Source organism: Choristoneura fumiferana, chromosome 21, assembly GCF_025370935.1.
Source record: "Choristoneura fumiferana chromosome 21, NRCan_CFum_1, whole genome shotgun sequence".
Lineage (NCBI taxonomy): Eukaryota > Metazoa > Arthropoda > Insecta > Lepidoptera > Tortricidae > Choristoneura > Choristoneura fumiferana.
Genome location: NC_133492.1, coordinates 18,081,876 through 18,100,911, shown reverse-complemented (window position 1 = coordinate 18,100,911; position 19,036 = coordinate 18,081,876). Strand labels below are relative to the sequence as shown.

Sequence of the window (19,036 nt, the reverse complement as noted above, 5' to 3'; positions counted from 1 at the left end):
GATGTTGTACTTTTTGAATTCGCACGGAAGTTAAGTAAAATTTATTACAGAATCAGAGAGCAGTCTCATCTGCACTTACTACCTGGTGAGATAGGTCTATTCGTGATCGATTAAAAAAAAAACTTCGATCCTAATGACAGACCCAACTGTAAGTAAGACTGTTCATATAAATTTTACAGTTATAAAAACCAATGATTTAAACTCTTTACATAAACATGAAACCCCTAGTATGGAATACGATCTGTTGGTATTCAACGGTCTTTTGTAGAATTTAGTTCGTTTTATCGGCTACGACGCTACGAATGCTACGCCGTAGCGGTGCTACGCGGCTTCAAGACGCGAGTGTAGGCACACAAATCTTTTTATTCCTTTTACGTTAAAAGTGCATGTCATGTATGTTCACGGATTTGTTCCTTGTGGGTGAACAAAGTCTAGATTTGTGGAGTTCGGTATTTGATGCGCTGTATAAATGGATTGTTTATCGTTTCTTAAATTTACCTACAACAAGCATTTATTTTACATGCGGCTCTGCTTGCATGAACCTAGGATTTTATCATCATGATCAGCCAGAAGACGGCCACTGCCGAACAAGGACCTTTAGAACTAGCCACTTGCATCCACAGTTGCCCCCAATTCTCACGATATCGTCCCACGGGATAGTTGTACCAAAAAGCTTAGATTCCCGGTTCGTGATTTTATTAGATATGTGACTTTTTGCGTTGCTTAGAAACACGCGTTTTGTAACTAATACAATTGTGACTACCATTTCGAATGTTTACGCGTGCGAAGCCACGGGTAAACTCTAACTCAATTAGGTACGACACAAAGAAAATTCCGAAACTCGAGTAGCGCCACTCAAAGAATATTTCAACAAGGCAACATCTATTCTCATTATAGTAAGAACAAGAGAAAATGCTTCACGAAATGACTAAAATAACTTCTGTGCGACGCGTTCAATTTCAGAAATTGGGTTGGTAAAGTGTAAGAAGACAAGGTCTGTCCATATCTTAAAAGGAAAAAAAATTAAAGCAACATAAGTATGTCCTTAGTCATAAGAGCACGAAGCGTGACGTCGTGAACTTAACGTTAAACTCTAACGATCATAATTTACCACGTAAATAAAAAAACATGGCAACAAGTAAAGAGAACGAGCTAATATATGAATATGAGCATGTGTGAAATCCTTTGAACACCCCCCGTTTGATGTTCACGAACATCTTAAAGCTGAAAGAACCGGCTCAAACGCTTCGCTTCTAAACTTCAGCGAAAGCAAATTTCGCGAGCATTCAATCCAGTTATATAAATTAGCAGCCCTTGATTTAGTAAGGTACACGATTCTAACATAAATCAGTCGCACGACGTCATTAACACCTCAAAATGGCGCCGATAACTTATAACTGAAAGACTAGCACTTAAGAATCAAGGGGTGAGATAGCGTCTATTGAAGCGCAATGACAGGGAATGGTTTCTTTCTGATGTGATTTTTTTGTTGCCGAATTGCAGTGGATCTAAAGGGGTGAGGGTGGTGGGGGGCCGGCCGGGCTCAGGCGTGCGCACCCGGCAGTATCAGGCGATCCGCCGGCGCGAGTGCTCGTCCACGCCGCTCGGCTCTCCAGCGGCCCCACGTTGGGCGCCATCCAGCGCCAACGCGATGTCCTTGTGTTTTCGCTGCAACAAATCATAATTACACTTCTCAAACGCAATACTGTGATTAAATTAGTGCCAAGTGACGTATAAAACACGAGTTCTGCAAGTGTTTGTGTTTGTAATCACTGCGAGACGTCAAAACATCGCATCGAATTGACATAATTTTACGTAAGTGGCTAATAAAGATTTGGCAAGTGCGTACAAGTTAACGCCGAGTGAAGTGACACGTGGTACAGTGCCTGATATCGACGGACTATCGAGACCGTAAGTTACCCTCTCTTGTTTGTAACTCCATAACTTTCGGATACTTGCTGAATGATTGATAGAGCAACAGTATAGTTCACTGGGCCGGATTAATATTTCGTTATCGAATAGCTCGGGGTTACGTGCCTTCGTTTGTTGAAACATATTTTTTTGGCACGATACTCGACGAAATACAGTTTCTGCCAAACGTGACTCTAATAACGGCTGATTGCACAAGAAAAACTGCTTTCATTGTTACATCTGAAAGGAAACTTTCGATTCAATTCCTTGAAAATTATTGCGCAACTTTACTAATCTAATTCTGGGGACGTTTGTATAAAATACTGAAGATTGACGCCTGTAGGTGGGTGCCTAAATTACCCTCCATAATTGATCAGAGCCTGAGGTGGAACTTTCACATTGTTTCCGCGCGTTGTGTTGAGTTGAAAAGACGGCATCCACTTTAAGAGAAATTTCTGAACGGAAGACTTGTGAACAAATTAAGCAGCGAAGTGGGCGCGTCCGCGGGGACCGCCCGTATTATTTGGTTTCCAATTTGACAAACTTTTTTTACTCCGCAACGAATTAATTAAGTAAGGATTACTTAGCGAACAAAGCTCCGTATTCCTCCATCTCATTATTATCTGCGAGGCTACATTGCGAAATCTTTTTATTAATTTAGGGTGTGTCACCAAACTTTGGTTTTTGAAACTTGTATTTGAGTTTCACGAATGAAGAAGTAAACTAAGATAGGAAGATTGAGGATAGACAGTGAAAAGTTTGCTTCAGGAAATGAAGCAATGGCGTTAATGTAACATGAGAAGTGTGATTTACTGAATCAAGCGTTATTTACTTTACGGAGGTCCATATCAATGAGTGAAAAGAATTTCTTTGCTCACCCGCGACCTTATGATAGCTAAGTTTATGCAAGATATGCGTGTTCATGCAGTTCCTCCACCTCCGCACTGTAACAACACACACAAACCCATCTATCACCACCACCTGACTACACTGACTCGTTTCGAACACAAACAGAGCCATTTTAGAGCAACACAGCTAAACGTAGCTATCATAAGGTCCCGGGTGAGCAGGGAAATTCTTTTAGTTCATTGGAAAAGTGTTCCGAAAATATATTAGCAAATGTATTAAAAATTAACATATTGTTAAGCACAGCCGTGGGACGTCCACCAACGAGTTGGACGGATGACCTGGTTAAAGCCGAGGGTTCACGGTGGATGTAGGCCGCTGCCAACCGAAGCGACTGGAGGTCTATGGCGGAGGCCTATGTCCAACAGTGGATGATGTTGTGTCGATGATGATAAATAAAAAATAATTCAGCTCATTACGAATCGCTGTAATGTATGCAGCTGTGCCAATGTACTAAAACTATATGAGCGCTTGTATTTATCGAGATTATTAGCACTCTAGTGAATTGGTCCACGAAGAGTGAATTGGGAATAATATAGGCATTTACGTGACTTTCGCTCAGTGCCGCTGTCATAGCATTTATATTTGCGGCACCTGAAGAAGTTAAGGGGTTTGAATTTAAAAAGTTTATACATTTAATCTGTGCTTATCTATTATCAGAAGGGAGCCATCTTGGAGATGTTAATTGAAATTATGATTTCAGGTTGATTTTTATGTTGTAATTATCTCAATTAACTTAAAAAGTTAAAGTGAAAGTAAGTTTGATTAATAGTTCATTAACTTGCTTAGTTTATATAAAAGATCAGGGAAGATAGTTAATGTTGAATGGAAGTCCTTATAAATAGGTAAAAACCTAAGTACATGCACAACAAATGCATTACATGCATGAATGGCAATGGGATGTATGTAGTAAGTGCACGGAATTGATTGATATGAAGCTTAAGTCATTTTTTGAATTTGGAACCTCAATTTGCATATACGGACACGTTACTTACTATATAAGACACATCATTTGCTACCAGTTGTTAGACTCTAACAACTGGTAGCATGGTGTACGGTTGTGTCACTCTGAAGATGAGCTCTGGTTGAGTTCGAAACGCGTCAGTGTAGTGTGGTGGTGGTGATATATGGGTTTGTGTGATATGTGTGTGTTCTTACAGTGTGGAGGTGGAGGAACTGCATGAACACGCATATTTTGCATAAGCTTAGCTATCGTAAGGTGAGCAAGGAAATTCTTTTAGTTCATTTACAAAAATATTAATTACACAAAAATATTTCAACGAAAAAACAATATGCGCAATAGTGTCTGTATAGACCTATTGTCTTTGCCAAATTATTCATTATGACCTGTAATGTTATCCTACAAGATTTCAGTTTTCTGTTTTTTTTTTTTTTTTATTTATTCGACTGGATGGAAAACGAGCAAGTGGGTCTCCTGATGGTAAGAGATCACCACCGCCCATAAACATCTGCAACACCAGGGGAATTGCAGATGCGTTGCCAACCTAAAGGCCTAAGATGGGATACCTCAAGGGCCAGTAATTTCACCGGCTGTCTTACTCTCCACGCCGAAACACAACACTGCTGCTTCACGGCAGGATTAGCGAGCAAGATGGTGGTAGCAATCCGGGCGGACCTTGCACAAAGTCCTACCACCTGCAAAGCGTGGTGGTGGTGGTAGTTGTGGGGAACGGAACTCTAAAAAATACTTTAATGACAACGGCATTATTGTTAAAGTGTATCTTTAACTCAATGTTTCTCCATCTAAAGTCAACCGAACGAAGGAAGAGCGCCTCAATATAAGGGGAAGGATTCGCTCCACTGATCTGTGGTTCCAGGAAAATATTTGATGAACTGACGAACGGTTTGAATATGGTGACTCGAACGACAGGGATCTTTACTGCGGAGATAACTTGACTTGTGCAAAATGAAATAACTACTCATCATTATTTAAATAAATAAAAATGTTGCGACAACTTTAAGGGGCTGTATCATAATCCATTGATAAGTCTTAACTGACGGTTGAATGTGATGCCGTCTCTATTTGTTTTGTTCGAATAGACGGAGACGGCATCACATTTAACCGCCAGTTAACACTAATCAATGGATGGTGAAACAGCCCCTAAAAGCGTCATCATAGATTTTGTACGTTCACTATCACATTGTAGTGAACTGTAATTTCACTTGCTAGAAATTTGATAATTAAGCATTTTTAACCCCCGACGCAAAAAGAGGGGTGGTATAAGTTTGACCGCTATGTGTGTCTGTCTATCTGTGGCACCGTAACTCTTAAACGGGTGGACCTATTTGAATGTGGTTTTTCTTTGAAAGCAGGTTTTTTAGCGATGGTTCTTAGACATGTTTTATCAAAATCGGCTTTGCCGTTTTTGAGATATTGAACTTTCAAGTGACAAAGTCGGGGTTTCCAACTTTTTGTTGGTTATGTTATAGAGCTTCTTTTTTCTAAAAATATCATCATCATCTCAGACTACAGACCTACGTCCATAGACAGGCCTCGTTTTAGAATGAGAAAGCTTGTGCCGTGTTCCCACGTGGGCTCAGTGCGGATTGGGAACTTCATACAGGTTTGTGCAGGTTCCACCTACAGTCTACTCGTGACCACGGCCACTGTAAGTGGTCGCAACATCGAGATATATATTACTGAAAATACAAACTGAAATATAGATGCACATATTTGCTTGATAACGATATCTCTTGTCCGGGTGAGCGGTTAGTTCCAATGGAATGCCGAAAGTTTCTCGATGAGGGCTACGGTATAGATGTCGCTAGCGTCACTGCTTAAGTGGCTAAATAATAAACAAAACAAGCTGAGATATGTGGGACATAGGGGAAATTCGTGTCTGTACCGTTGACCAGCAGTGGTGTAGCGGTATGGCACGCGGTACGGAATACCGGGACCTGGGTTTGATTCCCAGTGCTGGTCTCATTTTTCTGGTTTTTCTGTGCATCTATATTTCAGTTTGTATTTTCAATTTAGGTTTTACGGGATGACCGTAAAAGTAAAATTTTTAAATTGAAATAAAAAATACAAAAAGATTCCAAAAAACCAATCTTAATATATATTACTCGTGTGTTTTAACGTGAACTTGGAGGACTTCCTGTTTGTGGTTTTTTGACTATGAGTGAAAATTACGAAAGCTTAAAACATAATTATAATGTAAATAAAATTTGAAACGCAATTTCGCACTAGAATATCGAAAGTCACAGAGATAAGTGTCTTGATTTGAATTATTCAATAAGTACTTATACGATAATCTGCTAATCTGCAATTCAATGGTGCGTGTGAAGTTCCCAATCCGCACTGGGCCCGCGTGGGAACTATGGCCCAAGCCCTCTTGTTTTGAGAGGAGGCCTGTGCCCAGCAGTGGGACGTATATAGGCTGGGATGAATCTGCTGGAGAGGTCACACTCCAAACCACGGTTTTTTTCCAACAATGTACTTGAACCCAACTCACGCTTGCCGCTTTTTTATTCAACAAACTCGAGTCGTGACGTTTTAACTACACCGAGTGACAAATGAAGCGACAGCGCTCGCAATTTAAGTGAAACAGTGAGAGGGAAAGAACCAAATTATAACAAAAGGGCACTGACCTGATTAAATTCAGAGGCCTTATTGTCTAGCGCACTCAGAATCACAATCGCTTTCGCCGCCTCTTTCTGTCACGCGGTGCAGGATCAGGGTAGAAAGAGACGGTGCATCATCATCCCAGCCTATATACGTCCCACTGCTGGGCACAGGCCTCCTCTCAGAACAAGAGGGCTTGGGCCATAGTTCCCACGCGGGCCCAGTGCGGATTGGGAACTTCACACGCACCATTGAATTGCTTCGCAGGTTTGTGCAGGTTTCCTCACGATGTTTTCCTTCACCGCAAAGCTCGTGGTAAATTTCAAATGTAATTCCGCACATTAATTTCGAAAAACTCAGAGGTGCGAGCCGGTGTTTGAACCAACGACCCTCTGCTTGAGAGGCGATAGGTCAAACCACTAGGCCACCACGGCTTCTTCAGTTTAGCAAAATAGTGATGAACAGTTTTGGCTGCAATGTTTGTTTAGGTCACTAAACGGATTACTGTCAAGTTTTAATGCTAATTGTTTTTTGTTGTTTTAAGCAAACTTAATTAATTAAATTAAGGTAACTAAGTTTTTGTTCACAATTAATTGTGAAACTTGAATATATTAAGTATTTTCTTATTTTTAACCCCCGACGCAAAAAGAGGGGTGTTATAAGTTTGACCGCTGTGTGTGTCTGTCTGTGGCACCGTAGCTCTTAAACGGGTGAACCGATTTTTATGCGTTTTTTTATTTGAAAGCAGTGTCTAGCAATGGTTCTCAAACAATTTTTATCAAAATCGGTTCAACCTTTTCGAGATATTGAACTTGAAGTGACAATGTCGGGGGTTTACAACTTTTTTTGGTTAGGTTATATTGTATTCATTCCTACGTACATCTTAAAAGTACCATACTACAATAAATTAAATTAAATGAAATGAATGAATCGGTTTTTGGGTATTGTTCGAGCGATTGTTTATGATCATTTTCGTGGACATGTTTCTGTTAAAACAGCATAAAATTCTGACATAGTTTCCAGTTTTCTGGTAGAAGTATAGGTACTCTTATAGGTAATCGAAAATGACTTCAAAACAGCCAATTCGCAGAAAATTTGACCACGGAAGTGAGGCGGATGTAAAGCTCGAATAATGACACTTTACCTTTTATCAAACAATCTTTCAGACTAAAATCATCTGTGAATACAGTACTTCCAGGTGTGCTTGTAGGTAAAAAGCTGTCTGATTTACATGCAGTGATCGTGGACAAAAGTTCTTGTTAAAAATGTAATTAATACAAACTTTTTTGCCGGCTGTGTTTCTTGTTAACTTTACTTGCATTGCCGTCCAAATTAAGTTTCCTGTACTTCTTAAAATAGGGCATCTGTTATATGTACCTGTGGACACTTTCAAATTTTTAGACTATTTTAATTTTTTTCGCATTTGGCGGGTTTAACCTCGAGAAACTGATAACAAACAGAAAAATAAATCATATTTAGCTGTCCACAGTGTACTATGCCCGTACAATCCAAAAAGAAGAGTCCACTATAGGGTTCATGAAATGGAACTCCACACAGTTTACATTCGTAGCAAAGTATATTCAACAAAAAACAACTTCTTCCTTTTATAGGATCTGAGGCAACCAAACGATAGCGCCATCTAATTCGATCCCAGTGACATCTATCGGATTTCAAATAAACTAAATATTTCGTGAACACACAGGTTCAACCTGTGATGTTGTACCTGTGGACAGTCCATAGGTACGATAAAAAACTTGTCCACAGGTACAAATTCGACACTTCCCAATTTAAATTAATGTCAGTCCGTTAAAAGTCGCCCGAGAGCAGCAATAACTACATAAAATAACAAACAAATCATGAAGTTATTCATTAACTACGAAGAGACTCGCAGCATTATGCATAAAACTTTAGAAAACACACGCAAAATACGAATAAAAACTTACTTTTGACGAAGAAAACTTTCCGTAGCCATAAAAGACAATACTTCTGACAAATACGAAAATGTCTGATAGTTATTGTTGCCATACGAGAAAAATGCTATTCGGGTGTGTTCAAGATAACAGTCTATGGTTTGTAGCTTTTTTTACTGCTAGTGTCCTTAGGTACAATCGTCCATAGGTTCAACAGTTGGTACTTAGGTGATTTTGAATAAAGAGTCATTATATCGTGTTGTGTTTGATCTACAACTGATCCATTTAAAAAATCTAGGTAATCAATAAGTAAATTAAATGTGTATACTAATACATTAACACGGTATATTCTACCGCAGACCTTTATACCTATCTGACATAATTATCTCACAGAAAAAATAGCTCTACCTCGGGGCAAATATTTGGCGGTTTATTTTGCAAACGAGGTCCTCACAATACTGGTTAAGCCAATAAAACAAAGAAAGCCGATATCGTCAGGACGGATCAGTCAAGATTAATAATAAAGGGACTTTCCTCGGAAATCGGATTGATTCGAATATCTCCCGAGGATCCCGGGGCAATAGTGTTTTCACACGTTATTATTGTCTGGGGTTTTGCTTGCTGTTCAATTATTTATGTTAAGTTACTTCTGGAGTACGGTAATTCTTCACAGACAGAACTAAAGTCACCGACATAGCTGGAAAAATATGCGAGTTGAAGTGGCAAGGGGCGGGCGACATCGCTCAAACGAACCGGAAGATGAAGCGTTGGCAGGCGTCCCACCAGGTGGACTGACGACATCGTGATAATTGTGGGAAACCGGTGGATGCAAGTGGCGAGTTGACGTTCATTGTGGCGTTCTCCCCTTTGTTCAGCAGTGGACGTCTTCCGGCTGATGATGATGATGACTTCTGGAGTAAAACGTAAAACCGTGTCTTTAGTTTTGTGCTGTTTTCTCAGTAAAAAATCTAATTATCTATTCCGTCAATTGATAATCTAATCAAAAAATATAGAACACAGTTGTAGTAGGAATTTTCTTTCCTCGTACATAACCGGCCCATGACGTTAGTTTTGTCCAAGGAAACAAAAAAACCCTAAACAAAACCCGGTTTTGAAATAGGAATTGTTTGTCCTCTCCCATTGCTGGTTATGTAAGTTGGTAATGTATGGTAGTTTCTACTCTCTGTATTTTTTTCCCGTAGTACCTTGTTTACCCGTACACAAGACGTTTGAAGATATATTTGTGTTTTTAAAATAAATATCATATCAATACTAATTAGGTCGTTAGGTAATTAGGTCGTGGGTTCAAATCTCGGCTCGCACCTCTGAGTTTTTCGAAATTCATGTGCGGAATTACATTTGAAATTTACCACGAGCTTTGCGGTGAAGGAAAACATCGTGAGGAAACCTGCACAAACCTGCGAAGCAATTCAATGGTGCGTGTGAAGTTCCCAATCCGCACTGGGCCCGCGTGGGAACTACGGCCCAAGCCCTCTTGTTCTGAGAGGAGGCCTGTGCCCAGCAGTGGGACGTATATAGGCTGGGATGATGATGATGATGATCAATACTAATTACTCATGTTTTTTATTGTTGTAAACTCGTAAATGAACTTCTAATTTTACGTGATTACGGTTGTAAGTAAAAATTATATTATTTAAAACCAAACATATTATTATTATTTAAAATTTATCTTGGGAAATGCTTTACAATATCTGTCACTTGACTAATCTAGAGTAAAATATGTAACTACATAATATATGTCTACCTGACATAAACCGTGTCGTCGAAGTTAAATATACGTATAACAAGTATGTATCTGCTACTTACACGTCAGAGTTAACAAAATATTATCACGTAAAAGTGTATAACTGTCATTATTAAGAAACTAACGTATTTAAAAATCTATAAAAAATCACAAATATATATTACAATATTGTACTCCATGCCAAATTTCAATCCTCTGGCATATAAAGTTACCACGCAATTTCGGGCTAATCCGTAGCCCTTGTGTGAACGTACCTTTACAGAGCGATGTTGTTAGTGTTGTGTGCTACCCTACATTTGACAGTTGTAATGATGATGAAAACGCGGGTAGTTGTGTGTCGGTGTCAGTTTCGTCGGGTAGTCGCGCGAGCAGAGCGGCGGCGCGCAGTGCGCGTGTTGCAGCAGCCGCTGAGTCGCGTTGCTCCGAAGACGAAGGGCTACGGATTAGCCCGAAACATGTCGAGCTAAACTCGATTTAAGACGTGAGTTATCCGGGTCATTATATTTAATATGAGTGAGTCTCACGGTAGTTTCATGTTCAAAATTACAAATATATATTGTTACAATATTGTACTCCATGCCAAATTTCAATCCTCTGGCATATAAAGTTACCACGCAATTGCGATTTTAAATTTATAGAAACTTTAAAACGCTCTCCTGTAAAATTTGGTTTTTGTAGATACACACTTTTTCGTAGGGTGTGTCGATGTTGAGTTGTACCCTGGTCTGGTTTTAGAAAAGTTGGTCAAAAGTGGTATAACTGTAGATATATCAATATTTCAAAAAAAAATACCGAAAAATAAAATGTGAAAATAAATTCAATTTCACTTATACCATAAAGCATGAAAATAAGCTTTAGAGCAATTAAATAAAGGGGTTACAACTTGATATATATCAATGTGCACGATTATTTTCTGCTAGTTGTATCACTTTTCACAAAATTATCTCCGAAACTATAGCACCTAAAGGTACGTGAGATAGACCCAAAAAAACGTTATTTTTTTCTGATTATTTCTAAATAAAAACACACAAAAGGGTATAAGTCGAGTTACATCACTGATCACAGGAGGCACAGAGTTGATTTCTTACTTTTAATAATTCTTAAATTGGGCGACAATTAAGTAAGAGCTAAGAATTTTGTTGTTTTAAAATTATCTTTTTAACCCCCGACGCAAAAAGAGGGGTGTTATAACTTTAACCGCTATGTGTGTCTGTGTGTCGGTATGTCTGTGTGTGTACGTGTGTCTGTCTGTCTGTGGCACCGTAGCTCTTAAACGGGTGGACCGATTTGAATGCTATTTTTTTATTGAAAGCAGGCTTTCTAGAGATTGTTCTTAGACATGTTTTATCAAAATCGGTTTAGCCGTGTTTGAGATATTAAACTTTGAAGTGACAAAGTCCGGGGTTTCCTAAATTTTAGTTGCTTAGGTTAAGTTATTATATTTCATGCTCTGTATTACGATATTGTCGAGGGAGGAGCACTCAACAAAAGGCGACGTTGAATAACCGTGCCAATGTTCAGGTGTTTGTCTTTGTACTTGTTTTGTTCGTAATTTAATCTACAAAAGGTCAATGTAAGAATACCTACGTCATAGCATCAAAGATAAAGCTAGCCTCAGAAATGTTTATGGCTAGTACCTATGACTTTTATATGACGATATTAAAGTTATTAAGCAGGGTCGGCTTGCAACTCTTGAAAGTCTTATGAGTTGTTTTTTTTTATTCCCTGACTCCATTAATTGTTCAGAATTGTTATAAAAGCAAACCTTACCTAATCTATGAAGTTTTATAGGACAGGGAAACAAAATTATGACAAACGTAACTTTATGACTTTCAAAAATTATGCGACTAACTATGAACCCTTTGGCAACTTTATAATCCACAGTAATGATGCGTGATGAAATCTAAGCTATCTTGTCAAAACAACTTCTAACCGGTTAAATCTTGAAGCGACATCCTCATCAAGTATGCATACAGAAATAAACCTTACATAATCTTTACCTAAACCCTGACATCCCATGAACCCCCACAGGACGAGCATTGTCATGTCACGTTTCATCTTATAAAACCCCTAAACATAACACTCCACCGCCGAGTGGGCTCAGGCGGCCATAATTCATAGAGGCTAGAGGGTTCATAAATTACCCAAGTACCCGATAGAATATCGACAGGCGACGTGACCGGCCACGCGGGTCTGCGGGACCAGCCGTCTTGTTTTACATACCTACGGCAGCGGCAGGGTTAGAGATTTAGACAAGCGTAATTTCATTCAAGTTGTTTTGCATGGGACGGAATAGCCATGTTTTTCGACGGGTTTGAGCTTGACCTTTTATTACGTTGCAAATTCTTTAACAAGGAAGTTCTTGGTTTAATAGTATCAGAATACCGACCGTTATTTTTAACCTCCGACACAAAAAAGGGGTGTTATAAGTTTGACCGCTATTTGTGTCTGTCTGTCTGTATGCCTGTCTGTGCCACCGATTTGAATGCGCTTTTTTTATTTGAAATCAGGGTTTCAGCGATAGTTCTTAGATATGTTACATCAAAATCGGTTCGCCGTTTTTGAGAAATTGCACTTTTAGCGCAAAATATGTTTCATTCGTATTTCAGAGCTGGAAATGTTGGGTGACACTTTTAAGATGTCATAGCAAATTTTTGTTGCCTAGAAATCAATACTAGGTTGCCAGGAATTTTGAATGCTGCTATACTCTGTTTCTACGGCAGGTGAAAAGATCTTACTATGGCCAACCTTTCGCTTCGCATGTATCTCAACTTAATTCTAAAACATGATACAAGTTTTATTGTCTTGAGTGAGGTAACAGTCGATAATTTGAAAGTTTGACATCATCCATCATAGCCTATATACGTCCCACTGCTGGGCACAGGTCTCCTCTCAGAATGGGAGGGCTTAGGCCGTAGTTCCCACGCGGGCCGTATAGTGCGTATTGGGAACTTCACACACACCATTGAATTGCTACGCAGGTTTGTGCAGGTTTCCTCACGTTGTTACCCTTCAACGTAAAGCTCGTGGTAAATTTCAAATGTGATTTCGCACATGAATTTGGAAAAACTCAGTTTGAACCTACGATCCTCGGCTTGAGAGGCGATAGGTCAAACCACTAGGCCACCACGGCTCTACTATTTATTATTCCAATCCTACTTACATTATAAACTACCTTTTACCCGCGGCTTTGCTCGCGTGAGCCATAAACATTTCAAAAAGGTAAGCAATTAAGCAAGTATGTAAGTGAGCATGTAATTATGCAAGAAATAGCGCAAGCAAGCATGCGTTCAAGACTGCATTCATGCATGCAAGCAAGGATGTAAGCAATCGAGCAAGCATGCATGCGAAAGTTTGTGAGTGAGTGATGTTTGTTACTAGTTCACGCTGAAACGGCTGGACGGATTTGGATGAAATTTGGTATGTAGATAGTTGGACATCTGGAATAAAACATAGGCTACTTTTTATTCCGATATTCCTACGGAATAGGGATAAAATCTCGAAACAACAACCGCTGGGCTTAGAATCATGGAATTTGACATGATTATTTTTAATGTAACGTCAATGAAAATCACGATTTAATTTCCGAAAATTCCCACGGGAATTTGTTAAAAATCCCGAAACTTCAATGTAGCTGCTGAATCTAATGATTTACGTGTGCGACGCCGTGGATAAACACTAGTGTTTACTAATAATATGAGGTTTTTATGTATTCCATACGTACTGAAACCCTTCGTTTGATTATTTAACGCGTGGCAGGGCGATCCAATTTTTCACCCGCGAGATAAATCAGCGCTGCTGCGCCATAATTCATCTGTGGGTGTGGTCACCCTGATGGGAAGCTTGGGACGGCGGTGGACCTTGGAGTAGCTTTGAAAAATTGTATTCTAAATCAAGTTTAGTGTGCAAAGCCGCGGGTTACCGTAAACTGGGGTTACATTGATCAATTTAAAAATTGAAACGTTTTTATCTCTTACGAGTAGGCGTTTTCAAAAAAATAAAAAAAATGTAAACATCAACTTTTTTAGTCTTTCCATATACCAAATTTGGATATTCTAATCTAACTTTAAAAAAGCCGAAGAAAAAATAATAATACGGTGGTCAGAGTTAAACCGTCTGTGGGGTTACTTTCTTGTATAATACAAAACAAAGCTATACCTAAATAAACTTTCGATCTGACAATATTCATTGCAAACGTTTCACCGTTAAAGTTAGAATTGAAAATAGTAAAAAACGTTACTTACATTTTCACATTTAATCTGTGCCGTTGCCAACCACACTTTTTCACTGCGTCAGAGTAACTGATGAGTGCAACTATCGGTTTTACCAACATTAAAAAAAAGATGCGTTCGGAAACACAGATATTCGTGTTTAAAATTAAAATGAAGTTTTTAAATACTGTATAGATTCAGGCGTTACTTTGCGGAGGTCCATGTTAAAATAAATGTAATATCTGTCTTGCTCCTCCGCCAAGTAGTGAGGCCAAGTCGTGAGAAACAGCTACGTTTGAGTTGGAAAAAATGTTTTTTCATGCAATTTAACCCACCCTCCCTACACACAAAAAACGTAAATAACCAACGCAAACTTAACTGAACCCACCACCAAGAGAACCACCACCACCACAGCCATAAACAAGATCCCTGACACGTGTTTCGCTTCTCTCCAAAGCATCATCAGCGGTTGTTGACCCTACGACGCTTGGTCGAAGAATGAGCTCACTCAGAACGGCTGGCCGTATTTATGCCTTCCCATTCACTTTAATTGCCTGTATTACTAGAAAATACCCTCAATAATGGCGATGACGCAAAGTTTGGTTGCATGAGAAACGTTCGGTCCGTTTCGGACGACTAGGCCTCACTACTTGGCGGAGGAGCAAGACAGATATTCCATTTATTTTAATTAAGTTTTTATCAAAGTCATCCCGTGATTCGAAGTAACCCCAATTTACGGTATTGTACAGTCGAAGCAACTGATTCATGTAACAGGGTGGAGACTCTTAATAATCAATTTCACTATGATTTTTTTGACAATATTATGATCCCATAATCATCAACATTACACATTAGCAGCACAATGGCTCTATCGTACTTATAAATGCTACCAGTTTTATTTATTTCATTTGGTTTAATATTTCATTTAATTTGGTTTTCATTTATTTCATTTCTTTATTTTGATGTTTTTTTTATATGATATTCAGCAGGGTCGCTTGTGGCTTTTTTACACGCCAACACGTGATACATTACATTATAAATTCTAATAACTTGATAAGCATGTAAATTGTGATGTTTTTTTGTTTGTTTATACTCGAAAATCATGAAATTAATAGTAAAATCAAATCCTTTTCAAATTTCAAAATAACGTTATAATGAGCACAATCCAGAGATAGGAGATAGGGTATCCCCGTACCCGAAGAGTCCTTGAGCGCCGAAGGATGAGTCGTTAGGGGTAAGCTAGAATTAAGGGCCGAGATAATCTCGAGCTGTTTGTATGATATGACGAACCATGATGATGATGATATACAACTAATTGCTGGCTGCCTTTGACGAATAACTTTTAAGAACAAAAAAAAAAATAATTGGCTAGCGTCATCTTTTGAATCATATGTCAAAACTGTTTTTCTGCGGAATTCGTGGAGGTATCAAGCTAAGGTTAATATCAAATACTAAAATTTTAGAGCAGAGAAAAAAATTAAACTTCCATGTCAACGCAATCCATACTAATCCATACTAATATTATAAATATGAAAGTGTGTTTGTATGTTTGCCCATCTTTCACGTCAAGACGGAGCGACGGACACTAACCACCAACACCGCACAACACTGACGTGTTTCGAAAAACATCACCAGACCAAATAACCAAATTAACTTGAAATTTGGTACGAATTATGTAGCTTGGATTACAATGCCAGTACAATCAACAAAAAATAAAGAAATAGAAAAAGTTTTAACTGAAAAAAAGGAAACCCTGTTCTTGGAGTAGAAAGATTTCAGTTCAATTAATAATCAAGTAAGTATACAAGCTTCTAATTTAATAACAAATCAGATTCTATTAACGCATTTGTAAACGCGAATGAAATTATTTTATCGACTTGCTAATGGTGGGATTGCGTGCGAGCATTTCACGTCTTTTGTTTCACGTGTGCCCTGCCTGATCGAGTTAACACCAAATCAAGGTTAATTTGACGAAAAATTATCAACACAAAATTAATTACATGTTAGAATGATTAAATTTGCAAAGGCCTGAAAAACTGGACATGACAACCGGAAGTACAGTCAAGGAAACTGAATCGCGTACTAGGGTGGAACCTTTTCATACTCAATTTTGCTATCGTTTCTTCGGCAGATGACTAATGACTGTCTGCCAAGTTTCTTGCGGCGCATTCTTCTTGGCAATGATGGTCTTTCCGAAAGCGATGGTAGTTGAAAAAATGACGTGTAAAAGTACCCATTGCGGCCTATTTACTGAATAAATGATTTCAAAATTTGAATTTGAGATGTATGGAATGTCAAAGTGGCAGCAGTAGCACAACCCCAGTAGCCAATTCTGTTTCTTTGACTGTACTATATGTTTTTCAGTCACGGCAATTTGTATGGAAAGATATTTTTCAATAAATGTTTCTTTTGATTGCGCTAATTTAGAAATTTGATATTTTCACTGCATCAAGGGATAGTAAACCTGAGTATTTGATATTAATTACAGCTTGATACCTCCAGCCATTCAGCTAACACAATTTTACAGCTAAATACATCATCATCATCATCAGCCGGAAGACGTCCACTGCTGAACAAATGCCTCCCCTATTAGAACGCCACAATGAACGACAACTCGCCACTTGCATCCACCGGTTTCCCGCAACTCTCACGATGTCGTCAGTCCACCTGGTGGGAGGCCTGCCAACGCTTCGTCTTCCGATTCGTGGTTGCCACTCGAGGACTTTTCTCTCCCAACGGTTATCTGTTCTTCGAGCGATGTGGCCCGCCCACTGCCACTTCAACTTGCATATTTTTCCAGCTATATCATGTAGCTAAATACATACATTATATTAAACACATGGGTTAAGAATAATACTAACGAACCTTCATCTAATAACCAATATCTGCGAAACAAGATCAGCCAAGCGTGCCGACCCACTTGGGCGCAGATCCTATATCTCTCAGATTGAGCCTGTAGGGTCTAACTCATCTAATTTAACATTTATGAGTCGTAAACGCTCCTCGATTCTCGGAATACTTGATTTCCTGCCCCTTGATTCAGTGTCCCTGGACTCTAAAGCCGTTTTAACCAGGTTGTTCGCCCACGGAAACTTTCACAGTTCTCTGTCTGCAAGTAAATAATATAAAAAAACATAAAAGTTTAAAATGAACGTTATCAAAATTAATTTGTTTTACCATGCTGTTATCTATTTTCGATATATTTTTGGGGTCAGGGTTTGTTAACTCAAAGAATAAACAGTTAAGGAAAATTGATAAACTCTCGATGTTATTTCGAAGTTCGATGACTTAAAAGCGGCAAAATAAATTTAAATTAAATTTACTACATTTATTTAATTGTATTTTTTACACTTCTGACTCTTCTGGTGTTGCAGGTGTCCATGGGCGACGGTAATCGCTTACCATCAGGCAATCTGTTTGCTCGTTTGCCCCCTATTCCATAAAAAAAAACCTACGACCTAATTCGATTTAACTAGCTTTCGATTAAAAAAACATCAAAACGAAAGTTGGGTTGGACAGTCGCATTACCTACACTGTACCTAACTATACTGGTTAGTGATAGATACTCTCATATTACCTAATAACCTCGACGGTTCGGCAACATTACAGTGGCCGTTCACGAGTAGACTGAAGTGTGTGTCAAGTCTGCCTAGCACGAGTCCTTCACTAAAGCTTGATCACAAATTTAATGGCACAGTTGCAATTACACTGTACTGTAACTATACTGGTTAGTGGGAAGAAACTGTGCTCTCGCTAGGCAACAAGCTTCTCATAGTCAAATTACCACGCACAGGACTTATCACGCTAACACACACGAGTAATATACCTCGACGTTTCGGCAACATTACAGTGGCCGTGGTCACGAGTAGACTGAAGTGTGGGGTGTCAAGTCTGCCTAGCAGCGCGAGTCCTTCGAACTACCCGCGCTTGATCACAAATAGCTAATGCTAGGCAGACTTGACACTCCACACTCGGGTCTACTCGTAACCACAGCCACTGTAATGTTGCCGAAACGTCGAGGTAAATATTACTCGTTTGTGTTAGCGTGATAAGTCCTGTGCGTGGTATTTTGACTATGAGTGAAAATCACGAAGTTTAAGACATTATAACAAGCTTCTCATTTATAAAGCAATTCTGATACCTATCTGGACATAATACGGCATTCCGATATGTGGAGTCGCCAGTAAGAGCAACATAGCATGCCTGCAAAGGGTTCAAAACAATATATTAAGGACCATAAAAAATGCTCCGTGGTTCGCAAAGAACGATGAGATACAGGAATATGTGAGGCAGGTGGTAGAACCTTGTGCAAGGTCCACCCGGATTGCTACCAGCATCTTGCTCGCTAATCCTGCCGTGAAGCAGCAGTGCTTGCACTGTTGTGTTTCGGCGTAGAGAGTAAGATAGCCGGTGAAATTACTGGCCCTTGAGGTATCGCATCTTAGGCCTCTAGGTTGGCAACGCATCTGCAATACCCCTGGTGTTGCAGATGTTTATGGGCGGTGGTGATCCCTTACCATCAGAAGACCCACTTGTTCGTTTGCCATCCAGTCGAATAAAAAAAATATATAGCAACCGCTGCAACAAAGATTGAACACTATAAAGAACAAGACATCGCTCGCATCACCCATCACTCCAATCCTCTAGCTTCAGGATTGCTCCAAAATGCCGGTGTAGTTAAAAGATTAAAACTAAATTTACATACCGCCATAAGAATCATACACCTCATCTGATTATAGTCTGGCGA

At 39.2% G+C, this 19,036-nt stretch overlaps 1 protein-coding gene across 1 annotated transcript in view; it reads left to right on the top strand.

Moving 5' to 3' along the window:
* Nucleotides 1-1,573: 1,573 nt before the first annotated feature.
* Nucleotides 1,574-19,036, top strand: part of LOC141439791 (uncharacterized) — a gene marked incomplete in the record, with an annotated part of 323,470 nt that continues 306,007 nt past the window's right edge. The window contains 1 exon segment of the mRNA XM_074104168.1: nt 1,574-1,902.